Source organism: Zonotrichia leucophrys, chromosome 3, assembly GCF_028769735.1.
Source record: "Zonotrichia leucophrys gambelii isolate GWCS_2022_RI chromosome 3, RI_Zleu_2.0, whole genome shotgun sequence".
In the NCBI taxonomy this organism is placed as follows: Eukaryota; Metazoa; Chordata; class Aves; order Passeriformes; family Passerellidae; genus Zonotrichia; species Zonotrichia leucophrys.
The window spans coordinates 86,374,558-86,389,264 of NC_088172.1; positions in this window are offsets into that span (position 1 = coordinate 86,374,558).

Consider the following 14,707-nt stretch of genomic DNA (forward strand, 5'->3'; position numbering starts at 1 on the left):
CTGGGGCATAAAGATTTTACTGCAATCATTCTGAAGCTAATACGTCCAGATACGATGATCTCGGTGTCGCTTGTTTTCCCAATAAATTTAAAAGAAAAAACAGATAAAAAGAACTGAAAAATCCAAAAACAATACTGAAGGTTGTTAAGGTTTGGGAAAGGCACTCTAATTTATTGAGGCACATAAGCTCAGAATCTTCCATATTATTACAGCACCAATTGGGTCATGAGACTCTGGGATATGATGCATACAGTTGGAATGGAGAACTCTAATTTATCAGATTAGGGTTTTTGAGATACTGTGGCATTTGAACATAGGTAGCTCTAGTATTTCTAGAGATCCTGAAGGGAACACCACACATAGCCATGAAATCTTCCTCAGATGTCAAATGTTTAATTGTTTCTATTAGCTGCTTTAGTGCTCTACTCACACAGGGTTAAAGTTGACCGATGGGGTTGCATACCCTGATTCCAATACATCTGTATCTCCGTTTTTAAAGATAAAAAATGTGAAGTTAAAGTATGTACCATCCCTGCCTGAAAGGCTTAGCTGTGCCCCCAGACTGGAGAGCAGTGCAGCTCAGGGGGGTGTGTACGCTCGCTGCGGCCACGGCACGTGTCTGACACACCATCCCCTTGGCAACCCCTTGTCTCATTTATCTTCCTGAATGCTCGGCTAACCTTCTCTATCTTATAGGCAGCTGCTCTGATTGGCACAGATGTTAATTAAACTAGGTAGTAACAGAGCCCATGCTGCAAAGGCGGCCCTGGGAGCTGAAAGGGATCCTCGTCCGCACTGCTGCCCCACTGCCATTCCCAGTTATGTGCAGTGTGGGAGGAGGGAAGAAAAAGTAGCCTTATCCATGTTCCTGAGGTCTGTAACAGTCTCAGGATGGCAGAAGAAGGGACAGGGCAAGCACCAGCTGGTGGCAACAGGCAGCAAATGGTGGTTACTGGTGAGCCAGAGATGTGGACAAAACACTGCTAATTGCTAACACTGACCTAAGTTAAATTTCTGTTTTCTCTGCCCATGGGTAGCGATTTTCTTTTTCCTCATCTGAGCACTGTGATCTTCCATGTTACCCAGAGTATTCTTTCAGGCTGAAATGTGCCATGAGGATATGAAACAGAGTCAAAATTATAAGAAACAAGCTAATGCATCCTTCAACCCTATTTGTTTTTCTTAAATTTTTCATCCAATAATCTGGAAATTTTCCCCCTAGAAATTTTCACAGTGACTTTCCTAGTTATTACAGAAAATCACAGTTATGAGGTGGTCCTAAGGAAGACAAATCAGGAGGTTTCCCCTGAAAATCCTCTGTAAAACCACTCTACTGTAACACCCATTCAAAGAACACTGCAAAGGGCAAGGTGAACCCCCCGGACATGCTGATACATGAATTTTGTTGGACATAGTACATTTTAAGAGCCTATGCTTACTCCAACTTTAAAAAATTCCAATCCAATTCTCTGATCTGTAGCAGAGGACTGGTCTTCCTGCACCTGTTTATTTTGCATGAAGCTGTGCTGCAGATACAACCAAAGCCTTAAACTTTGAAAGTTTTGGCTGCTGCAAAAAGTTGATGAAAATTAGGTACTGAATAAGAGTGATTGAAACCAGGTACATCACACTCAGCTTGGATCTATCACTGAACATTCATGCAAAGTGAAAAAAATAATTCTTGGATGCCACCTGTTTCTTTGAGGGTGTCATGAGAATTCCTCCCTCAAATGGTGGAGTTTTTACTTCAGATCTGAATAATCACGGAGATTTTTCAGAACTGAGAAAATCTGTGGAGTGTGCATTTAAATAAAAATGGTTTGCTATGAGAAAGAAAATGTATTTGATATAATTTTTACTAACTGCTTTAGACTCATTTAGGTTCCAGATAAAATTAAAAGGCCAGAAACTAGCCTGTTTAAAGTGATATTGCAAATTTGAGAGTGTCTGGACCCTCTGCAATCAAAGCTGTGAGCAGTGAGCAGAGATTCTCTGTACTCCCATGTAAGAAACTACCTGCTGACAGCTCTGCAGCTGCTGGTCACTCCTCCTCTCATCAGTGCTCCCGCTCCGTCCTGAGGGGCACTGCAGCTCCAGAAGTGCTCTCTTTCCCTTGGTGTGTAACCTGAATGCTTAAGGCTGTAAAAGGTCTCGGAGGATGGAACCAGGCTCAAGTCATTACCCCTCTCCCCAGCCAACATGCTGCTTTAGGACTTTATGCTCTGTTTGCCTTAATCCTCGCCGGTGCCGTTCCATGCGCCGTGCCTCCCCTTGCCTTCTCCTACCAGTTGTGATTTAAAATACACCAGAATATGACCCAGTTTTGTAGGCACGGCGGGCTGTTTGCAGCACACAGAGCAGGTAGGAAGCTTCTCTAAGCTCCCTGTCTTTCTGAATCAAAAAATCATATGGTTGGTCTCACACATCCTGTGCTGCTCATAGGAACTGAACTTCAGACAAAGCAGAGAAACACTGCTACCATTAACGTATTAAGAGTGCAGTCCTGGCTCTGTGTGCCTGCACTTGAAGTGCAAACATCACATAGGTAGCACTGAATATCTATTTCCAAAATTTAATTACATAATAATAAAAAATTCCTTCTATCTACCTAAACCACTGCTTTTCCAAGACATTCCTAATTAATAGCCATGCTCCTATACTATTCCCCTGTTTGGTGCCATCATCATACAGTTCCTGTAGCTGGTGAAACTGTTCAGTTTAATTTCATGATTTCATATTTTTCAAGCAGAATGCAGAAGAAAAAAGGAAGACACTACCTAGGACCTCAAACAACCCTAAAGCCCAGTCAGTATATATCAGAACTTTGTAATTAATAGGTTTCAGCTCTCTTGTAAAAGGCTTAAATCATTTATTCCTATATCATTGCCAGAAAAATCTCAATGTTCTTGTATTAAATATAATATATATTCATATATATTTTTTTCCTGAGTGTGTTCCAAAAACAGCCCATCAGCTTTAAGAAGCGCTTGTTAATGCCTCCACAATATGACAGCATTTGTTTGAAATATTTGCATGCCATATAGTTCAGAGTACCTTCTTTTTTCCAGGCAACAGCTAAAAATTTTACTACAGCATTAAGAAATTTTAATGACTGTTAAAAGGTTCCCTAATGACTATAATAAAGGACAATATTTTATTGATGTCAGCAACTAGCAGTTGACTTATGCAGTACTACTTTTTAATCTTCTGGTTTGCTGTCTTCTTATATATCTTTGCTCCAATTCTTAGAGCAAAACCTGATGCATTTCAGCTGTGATTTAATGAATTTACTCATAGAGCTAAAGAAGTCAATGCTGAAGTTACTTAATGAAATAAGTGCTGTCTCTCCAGTGCATATTCAATTTTTCACGCTCTTTTCATGCTCATCGTCATTTTCGTTTGGACAGTTGTCTGTGAACCTGTACAATGCCTCCCCTCAGCTGGAAATCCAAAGCCTCATTGTTTATGCCGCAGTGAGTTTGCCAAGACATGAGCAGAAGGTCCAAAATCTAATTCCTGGGTAAAGAAGACATCCCAGGCTTGGGTGCCTAGTCCATTTGATTGCCATCTACTTTGGAATCCAAGCACAAGTTTGTTACCATCTAATGCTCTTTCCTTAGTCTATGGAAGTGCCTGTGTTGGTCTATCAGGACATCCTGGAAGCCTACAAAGAGAAAGGTGGAAAGACTTTGAAAGACTGCAAAAGATCATGGAATCAAGTCAGCTATTTTTTCCTGAATGTACCCACACCGTAAGGAAACGAGATGTGGCAGAGGTTCTGGTATATTTACACTTCTGATTTACTGTATGACCTTGGGCAAGTCACTCATCCCTTTGTTTCTGTATCTGCATTACAGAAATAATAATTACATTTTCTGCTTCACATGGTTCTTCTGAGGCTTATTTAGTGTTATCAATATACAATGCTTCACAAAATAGTGGAACTATTTTAACAAATATGTCAATCTGGAATGACTGTTGAGAGCAACAAATTCAGAACCAGTTCTCACAGCAATTCTTAGACCTGCCCTCATGATCCCAGGCATCTATCTGAGGAAAAAAGCTCTTTAAGAGTTGTATTATCAATGAAAGGCAGTAGTATCAAAGCCCCAAGGTTGCTCTGGCCTCTAAATGCTAGTGCAAGAATATAAAGGCAACACAGATGCATGGCTGGAGCAACCCCTATTAACTGAGTGAGAGGGAGCTAGCAGGGGAAAAGCCTTGACTGGCTCCAAGCCCTGGCTGGGCTGGTGGGGGCACAGCAGAGCACAGTCCACTTAAATCACACTGCCCTCTCATGTTAATCCTTGCAGAATGCTGAAACCATTCTGATTGCTTCATTCATTTGATTACTCCAACTGATCAAAACAGGGTTTGGAGCATACCTTGCACACAGAAGATGAAGGATGGAAAGGGTGTAGGCACGAAGGTTTCCTACACAGACGTCTGGCAGTTCCTTACAACTTATCAGCAGACCTCCCTGGTCCTCACAGAGACTAGGAGAGTGCAAATTAACAGAAGCAATTAATTACTCACGTGTAAGCTGCTGGACACAATCCGGGGGAATGGAGAGGATGACAATCCACGAGGTCAGAATAGAGCCTTAATGAGCCCTTCTGGCCCTGGACCCTGTGACTATTCAATTAGGCACGAGACCTCGCTGCGTGCCAAAGGCCTTTCGCCCCAGCCTCCGGAGCTGCGGCTCCTCGTGCCAAGCCACAGACCTTGCCCTGGAAGTCTGGGCCGGTGTTAAACACGGGTAGTTGGACTGCTCTGGATCTCAGCCCTGAAACGAGGGCAAGGAGTGACAGCCCAGCACAACTGCAGCTGCTCTTCACTTCAACCTTGCCTTTAAGCACATTGCGTTTTGTCGTCTTAAATTACAGTAAAATTGCAGTCAGCTGGGTGAACCCAAAGGCCCGTGTTGTTCTTTGCTGGGTTGTGCTGTTCACAGAGTTTTCTCTTATGCACACCTATAGCTACTCAAACACTACAGTGTTCATCTGAAGGCAGGGAATTTTGTGTTTAAATAAAAACTCAGCTGATTTTTTTAATATCGATTTTATCTTTCCCCCACCTCACAAGTCTCCTTCAAAATGATCCCTTTCTAAGTGATTAATTTTCCATGAGAAGATGCTAACACCAGGACAGTGCAAAAATAAATATCAGAAAAGAGCAAGCAAAAGGGAATGTGTCACATACTGACTACAGGGAAACAGTGCAAAACATCTAATCACAGCAGTGCCAGGAAACTTGAACCTGTCCAAAAGGATCCAGTGCTCTCAATGTTTAATTGCTGTTGATGGCTGCTGGTCAGTCATGCATGACAATGTGTGTGTCACGCTGCTTCCTGCCTATGTTCATTCCTGTCAGCCTTCACTCCAGGTGATGAGTACAGCTTCTCTGACCAGGGGAGAGAGAGAGAGAGAGGGAGAGGAAAAAAAGAGCCCTCAGAGACACAAAGCAACATGTACCCAAATAACCCAAGCCACAGAAACAGAGTGCCAAAAATGGACAGCAAAGGCCAGCTTTTATCAACTTCTCTACCCCTCATGCTTAAAACAAACAAAACAAAGCCAAAACCAACCTAACAAAAAACAACAAAAGAACAACAACCCCCCGCCCCCCAACAAAAAACAACAACAACAAAAAAAAGTGTGGCATCTGTAACTGACAGTATTCCAACTGGCAAGTCTCAGGTCCCCTGTTTGCTTGATTATATGTTTGAACACATGCTTGGGGCTGCATGAAGCAATTTGAATTACAATTGGGTAGCAATGAACAGTATCTTTTTTGGGGAACTGGAGCTTTATAAACCTCTTCCTTGAGCTAATAAGAGAAAGGTAGGGGGAAATATAGGAGGAGTAACTTAAAAGGTCTAGAAATTGTACAACAGGTTTCCACTGCTTTCTTAAAGTGATTGTTTAATGGTTTATGTATCTGGGCCCAGATTCAGCAAAGCACTTAAGCATACATTTAACTTTAAGTATGTGAATGATCTCATCCTTATTCAGCAAAACCCTTAAATAAATTCTTAATTTTTAGCCTGTGCTTAGCTGTGTTGCTGTAGCAGGGCCTCATCACACACTTCTGCATCCTGCTATGTCTATCATACAGTTAGAAAGAGAGCTCTCTTTTACCTCACCCATTGCACTCTTCTTTTCAAAACAACAATCATTATTTTGCCGTTATCTTCCTTTTGCCCTTTTGCTTTGTGCAAAACTGATGCCTGGGAGTCAATACATTCCTTAAGCATTCAGAACCTATCTGCTCATTCCCATTCCACTTTGGATCCATCTGCAGTGGAAGTCAGGCTGAGTCCTGCTGTGGTCTCCAGTGGGAGCTGGGTCAGGACCAGGCTCCAGATGTGGTCCAGCATTACATGGAGTGAGTTGTCTAAGAATGGGAAAGGCAGTGCAGTAGGGAGGTTTTTCTGCAACAAAAGCACAGTAACAAGGTTTTAGCTGATTCAAAATTCATCCAACTTCAGCTGTGGTCGGGACACTTTGAGGAAGATATAATTTCTGGACCACGACTTTTTAAGCCATTAGGAGATAGCATATGACGTTAGTTTTGATGATGTAATTGTTTTACAATCATCTTGTTATTCTCTCTGTGTACTGCTTTCATTCATCTCTCCAATAAGTGGGAAATAAAGGTAGAATACAAAGCAGGGAGAAGAGCTTGTTTCACATGATATTTCTGGCTCATTTGAAGATGTTCCTTATTACAATTGCCGCCCTTTCCATATCCACACCCAACCACCAGTGAGAGTCAGGAAGGCTGTTCAATTTCATTTCTGTTTAGGATGACGATGAGAATCCTGTTTAAGTGCTAATACACAGATCCAAATTTAGAAATGCTGTGTGAGGGGGGAGTCACTCCACTTTATTTTTCCTGAATCGACTTTTTTTAGCTTTAATATTTGGAACAACCTGACTTCTTCTGGCATCACAGAGGGTTTTAAAATTATTGTTATTGTTATTACTACTAAAGAGGTGGTATGGACAAAGAGAGCAAGAGGTGCACAAGGAAGAATAACTCTACTCAATTTATGTTATTTAATGTATGTTCTCATTCTTTTTTACCACAGATTGAAAAGTGGTAGCAAAATAACTCGCTAAAGAAGTCCTGGGGCACGTTCAATTGTCACAATTTCTATGTTCACAAGTGGCATGGAAGGAAAATAAAAACACAAATAAGTAGTTTTGCAAGAGGAGAACTAATGAAGCCCTGTTCCTGCAGCTTTGTGCCTCATAATTAATTGTGAGCTACAGTTGAGGCTTTTCCCAGGGGTGGGGCACATATGGTCCATCTCTCACACTCTCTGAGAAATATATAGATAGATATACTGTGTGGATTCTTTATGGTTAATAATGCATGAACTCACTCTGCAGTCTTGTTGTTAGGCAGGCTCCTTATCTGGTGTCTTTTCTTCACCATCCTCCTCCTTCTATCCTTCCACAACAAGTACAGAATTTTATTTCAGTATTAAAGGTTACTTCTCTGCCAAATTTCTCTGAAACCACCAAAGAGATTAAAACCTGGATAGGTTAAACTGTACACATGCTAAAATATATGTTAAATACACTACATACACAAACATGCAAACTGTGTGACTGAATGAGCCTTACCCCTTTGTGAAATGTGGCTCCCAATTGCATCCGACACCAGTAGATATTTATTTTCATGACATGTAAAAGCAAAGGGGAAATACTATCACTTAATCCTTGCCCTTTTTTGGCATCATCTCTTGTAAAGCAGAAGTCACCAACACTCACGAGAACTGCAACAGAGATAAGCCAAATGAGCTCAAAAAAAATTGACAAACTCATTGCCAGCATGGGAACAGGCCATGAAGTCAAGTCTGTGAAGTTCAGGTTTGGAATGCATTATGGATTCTGAAGAAAAGCTCAGACTACACTGCAGTGCATGCTGGCACTGAAGTACTTTGTCATGTACGGCTCTTTCCTTTCTGTTCTGCAGGAATGTTAATGATTTGAAGCATTAAAAGGCATTGTTCCTACTTGTGGTGATTTTCAGAAAATGGGAACTGTGAAAACAAGATTATCAAATGATTGGAAACTTACAACCACTTTTGAAGTTCAGGCCACATATTGACTGTATGTAGGGGAGGATGCAGCAAACCACTTGGAACTTGGCCTTGAATAAGATAGCCAAAAAAGCTCATGTAAAATTAATAAGCAGCCTTCCTTTTCATTTTAAATGCAACCAAAGCCCAAATGCTGGAATAAATACATTCAGTATACAGACAGAATTTTCATAAATCAGCCATGCTTATCCATATCCTTTGTACTTTGTAACCATTAGCCATACACTCTATCGAACATAATGTTTCCTGAGATCCCTGGTGGCTTCAGTAATAATCTGAATTCTGTGATTCTACTGTCAAGTTTAAATTACAGATCTGACCACAAACTCATTAGAAAATATGTTGCTCTATTCTGTGCTTCTCTTGTCTGATTTCATATTTTTTCAAAAAAAAAAAAAAGGAAAAAGAAAAAAAAAAGAAATAAAAAGGAGAAAAATGCCATTGCTCTTGCAAAAAGACGGATCTCTATGATGTGGCAATGAGCCAAATTTATTTTAGGAAGTGTTGAAAAAAGAAAAAGGATTCATCTTCATCTAATCCATAACTAACATAAATAGGATGTTTGATGATAGATATTTATAACAATTATGCAGCACATTTATTTATTTATATTTTATGTAAAGGATGAAGGCTTAATTCTCTTAACGACCAGGGGGCAAGTATAATCTGTCCAGAGGAAAGCACAGTATGGCCAGACGAAATGATAGCTCTCTCACACTGCTCTGTCATTGCAACTAAGCCCTGACATGAAAGCCTTAAGGGTGTGGTAAAAAGGACTGCCCTCCAGTGCGCTGAAAGGAAACTTCAGCATCCTTGCTCATTCGTTTTTTGTATAAAAACTGACAGATGTGTCAAAGGTGTGATAGTTTTGTGAATAAGTAATAAGTCCTGACAAGTTGGACCTTATCATTCCCTTCAGCCTAAGGTGGGGAAGGAGCCTGGGGTAAGAGCAGGGGCAACAGAAAAGCCCTGGATGGGACTTGCGGGATGGCTCGCCTCGTTCGTCTGTGCTCCTGCTGGTACAAAATGGATTTGATGACACATCTGATCAAATTCATGCCTGGTGTAATTTCAGAGAGGTCAGTGGTGTTACACCAGGGGAAGCATCAGTCCTTGTGTTTATTTAGGGAAGATGGCAGAGGCTTTGGAGTAAGAGCAGCGCACTGAGCCATGAGCTCCCTTCCCCTCAGCAGCGCGGTGTGGATGCTTCACTGGAAGGGCAGCTGGTTATCAGAGTCATGTAGGAGCACTTTGTCAAAACCTGTGTTCAGCATGGCTCACAGAGAAGGGGCAATTACTGCACTTGGCCAGGGTGACCCTTAGATGCCTTTCCCAACACTGCCAGATCCACCTGAAATCTCTTTCCAAACAGAAGCAAACCAAGATTCTTCTCTTTGCAATATCTAGGTCATATTAAAGGAGATTTACATTCAAGTGGAAGAAAAAGAAAGGAGATTGTAATATATTTATTTGTGAAGCAAAAGGTTTGCCTTTCTGCAGGGATGGCAAAGCTCGTATTTACAATGCATAGACTTGCAAAGATCACTAGTGCAATGAGAAACATACATGAGGTAGTTTGAAAAGCAGGAATTCCAGATGGAAGGAATCCGAATGAGGATGCAAAAATATTTTTACAAGTAAATACTCATGGTCTCAGTATGTAATTTTCATAAGCTTTCATCAGAAGGAAATAAACCAATATGGAAATGACAGCAGCTGAGATACTTAAGAACATGATTAACTCTCCAGCTTGGAAAAAAAAAAGAGTTAGGAAAATTGTAATGCTACTTAGATTTCCTTATCTATGTATTCTTTCACTCAGGTGTGTAATAAACCAGGAAAATCTAATATAGCATTCCAGATGATGGGAAAAAAAAAATTCAGATCAGGTTAACATATTGCTATTATACATACAACATATATAGGCCAAATAGACAAAGAATGAGAGAACAAGATACAGTGTAAGAGTGTGCTGTGCAATGGCATTGACTTTGCAGGTGATGGATGGTAGTAAGACACACAACCTCAGGGACAGAGGAAACTGGGACATGTGGAAGGCAAAAATCCCAGAAGCATGAGAGGGGACTGCAGGAACAGCATGGCAGTGAAGGACATTCATTGAAGTCGGGAGAAGGTCAGAGCCAAGAGCCAGACATTGCAGGGAAGAACAGAGAGCCCAGTTTCCTGAGCAGCAGTAGTGGATGTAGCAATGTAGCAGGAAATGGGTTCTGGAAAGAGTGTGGGAGAACCAATATATGTGATGGGCACAGAGGTCTGAAATACTGCACAATGAGGCCGGACAAGTGCTGGCAGATGGGTTTGGACTGGGGGTAAGAGTCTGTTCCACATTTCACAGACTTGTTCTAACTGCTACAGCACCCCCCTGCTTCTTTATGTTTTAAATTGCTTCATTGCTGTCTTCCCTCATTTTTTTTCTCCTAAGGCCTGAAATGCAATGCCTGCTATGAACACTGTCTTCTTTTGACATTTTCACTCCCTGATAATGCTGCAAGCTAGCCTTGAATTTTAAATAGTGGCACGCATGCACACACTCAAGCACTCCCACTCTGAGGCTGTCATTCTCATCAAACATCTGGAAATCTGTTTGCCAGAGTGCTACTGCCAAATGCTCCTGCCTCATCCACGCAGAATTGTGCTTCCCCTACAGGGTAAGCAAGAAGTGCTCGAGAGCAGATTTACAGCTGTTGATGTGGCAGCACTGAAGTCTTGTGCGGCAGCTCAGAGCTCCTTATTTATGGCTTTAACCCTCAGAGGAGTTTGGTTAGAGAGCAGATTGGATGTGGACATCCAAAGCCTTCATGCAGCCTGAAGATTCTTTCCTTTTCCTTTTATTTCTAGCATCTTTTCTGTCCAGCCCTTCATAACTCTGGCCAAACACAGATGGCTGAGGACAGCATCAGCCTCAGTACTGAGACCTCACTGGGCAAAGTACCACAAGATTTCAACTCTTAGCCCAGGGGAAGAAGGAATGGAGGATCAGACTTCAAGGCATCTAAGTGCCTAAATCCCATCCCCTCTCTAAAGCAGTCCCTGGGCTGAAGAAAATTCCGTTTCAGGCAGAAGATGTGAAATTGGTAACAAATACTGCCTTGTCTTAGGTCATAAGAATAAGTCCTGTTACCCTGACCTCCTCCCCTGACAAAAAATTAATTAGGGAAATGAGAGGGAGGGAAGAGACATTAAGGCTGTGAGGTAAAAGAGTTGGAAAGATACACATAGAGAAATGAAAGGGATTGTATCCAGTCCAAAATGATCCAATTCTGGATAGTGAGTGGAAAAGCAGAGGAAGAGCAATGGGAAATTAACAGAACCGAGACAAGATGACAACAAGCCACCTGCAGAGACATAGCAGAACAGTAAACAAAAGGAAAAAAGCCTTTCTTGTACTTTCCATAACATCAGGACTAGCATCCAGGATTCCCAATGCAAAGCCCAGAAACAGCTGTTTCCTTACTAGCCTAAATAACTTAACAGAAATTTTACATCTTGGCTAAGACATTCAGCCTGCTGGTGTGCAGACCAGAAATGCTCAATTTCTAAAGGATTTTCCCCAACATGAGCAAAGCTTGCACACCAGGACACAGGGAGGCATTTGATAGCACAGCACGGAAGGGGAAACTGACTATTCCGTCCCTATTAGGACAGCTGGAAGTTACAGTAAATGGGCTATTGAGAACAATGGGTTGGAGCCAATGGAAAGGCAACTTCCAAACATTTCAATTTAAAGGTCTCTCAGCTATGGAAAATGATTGCCATGGGGCTTTGTTTCAGGTCGAGGCACCAGGGAAAGTGCATTTAGAAAGCATGACAGTCCATTTAGCAGGCATCCCTCAGCCATAGGCACAGATTCCCTCCACAAACGCTCGGCTGTGGGCACGCCTGATCTTTATCCAACTTGGAGAAAAAACACCACTAAAAGGCAAGGAGTTTTTAGTGAAGTTTCAGTGCTAAACCTCCACACAGGCATCTCCTTGTACAAAAAAAAAAAAAAAAAGAAAAAAAAAAGAAAACCAAACCCAAACCAAACAAAACAAAAACCCCCTAAATATGTAAGAGCTGTTTAGTTACTGCTGTGCTGTTTAGTGGCTGTCAGGCCAGCCTCAGGAAACATGACTGAGGACTATTGTGCCTTTGGTCCTGATGATGGAAAGAACAAAACATGTATGTATTAACAGTGTTATTTTAACTGCTGAACAGCTAGAATAAAATTAAGGCCTTTAGACCTTTTTTTTCTCTAAGCATTTACAAACTGCTTTAGTGCTCCAGCTATGTGTTTATCTTTCAGAAAGAGCATGAACAAAACCAGCCAGACAAATAACCCTAAAGATGTTGAAAAAGCAAAGCATCAATAAGTTGCTTGAATTTAGACAGTCCACTGGTCTGACTTAGAAATGAACATCTGAACTAAAGGAGGCTAAAACTATGATTTTTATAAGGCCCAAGGAGGGATGCAGCCCTGGTAAGTGGTCACTATGGCTCACTAGAATGGAGGCACCATGTCCAGGAAAGTTGGATAACTCATTGCAGGCACAGAGAACCACTGACAGAAAGAAAATGTGCCCCTGTACTCATTATATTCCTCATGTTTTTGAAAGGTCCAAAGTAAAACTCAAGAAAAAGAAGCAAAAGGAAATATTGCCATGATTTGGCTTTTCAACCTTATCTACCATTGCTTATTTGTGCCCTTAGAAAGAGGATGAATGAGGTTGGAAATAGTGAGTTAAGTGTTAATGGACAGATTCAGCACTTCTTGAGTTTACATTTGTTGTCTGGCATCATCCTGCCTATTTTGTCTCTCTTTCTGTGGTCACACATATCCCATCATGTATGTCAAGTTTCACATGTGTCTCTGCATCTGGAGTTTCAGGGTAGTGGCCCAGGAGTCAAAATGCCAATTCCCTTTAAGCTCTAGAATGAATCACTTTGGGTGCTTGATTACCCAAGAGCAGGGAGACTTATATGTGAATTAGTTGCCATCAGCAGACGATTGGTTTATTCTACAAGTTTTATAATTTTATCTTGTTTGGCAAGAATAGGATTTAGGGGGAATCTGAGTCATTCCAATAGAACAGATAATTGTGCCCATTTTATAATTGTGAGAGTAGGCTTGTTACGTCCATTAGCTACCTCAGCTGCCAGGAGCACTGTTTATAAAGGAGTTTGAAGACTACCTGGGGCAGCTTAACCCTCTGACCACAAAAGAATGGCTGATTTGTGTTTGTCTGGCACTACAGAATTAGTGACTTATTTCCCAGTCTTCTTTCAATGTATCAAACATATCAAACAGGTTCAGAGGTACAGCAGTCAGGGATGAAAAAGAAAGTTTGGCCAAGTGTAAAAAATTAAATCTGCAAATACAGTAAAAAATCAACAGAGGTTTTGAGCAAAATAAGTATCATTTATGTCCTCAAATTAGTCTTTGCAGAGTAAATAAAACAGGATGATGCATGGCTTCACTCCCAAATTGAAACAATTATGCATTAACCCATCTTTTAGACCTTCCTTTTAGGCAGAGATCTAATGTCTTTGTACATGAGTAGTAGATGAAAAAGATTTTTATTGCATCTTTCAGTGGTTCTATTACAAACTATTCAGTTGTTTCACTGTTGCCTGGGGTACATAAAAGTCTCATTCATTCCTTATGAAAAAGATTTCCCACCATCTACAGACAGTGGAGATTTGGGTCTATTACACCTTGCTATGGACACCTATCTGCTCTTGTTTGGGAATCCTCCAATGCAATCATGAAACAGTTCATGTGCCAAAACTTGAACTGCATCAGCAAGAGAGTGCAGGTTCACATCTTGCAGGTTAGAATCCCTTGTACCTCTTCTCTTTTACAGGTTTGGGGTTTTTTTCTATGGAATAGCATTTTAAAAAAGACCCCACCATTTGTTAACTCTAATTTTTTTCAATCCGTTTAACCTCATTATTTAAGTGCTTATGGACTAAGGTGGTGATAGCTGATCTGGTTTTTATTATACTTGCTTTTTTTCTGTTGCACACATATGTCTACTTTAACAGAAATAAGACACCAAGGAACAGAATGATCAAAACAGTGACAAAAAGGAGGAAAAGCTTGAATGCAACAAAATTTTACTTCTAATCAGCTTTGTTCTAATTTCAGCTTGTCCAACAGTTTTTAATATGCAAAAGAACTGTCCTTCATACTGATTTAATGAAAATGGTCATTTTGCTGAGGGTGTGCTATGTATCATCCAGTCAAGATGTGAATATGCTCAACTGGGGGTTTTTATTTTTGAGCTCAGTATGCCCTCTGGTTTGTTTCTGTTTTGTTTTCACTTAAAAAAATTATAGCAGCTAAATCTAGTGGTTTTGCCAATTCAAACATTTTTCACTCTTTCCAAAGCCAAGTCATTTGTTTCAAAGTTACTTCACTTAAGGCATCTGTCTGAGGCTACTTCTTTTTCTCTCCCCTGCCTGTCCCCACATCTATTCTTTCCATATATCATACAAACTAGTCTGCTTTGAACCTCCCCTTTTGTCAGCCTCAGCGCTGTGGAGGGCGGTGATTTGTAGGCTCGGAGCAGTGAAGACAATGCATGCCTGGGT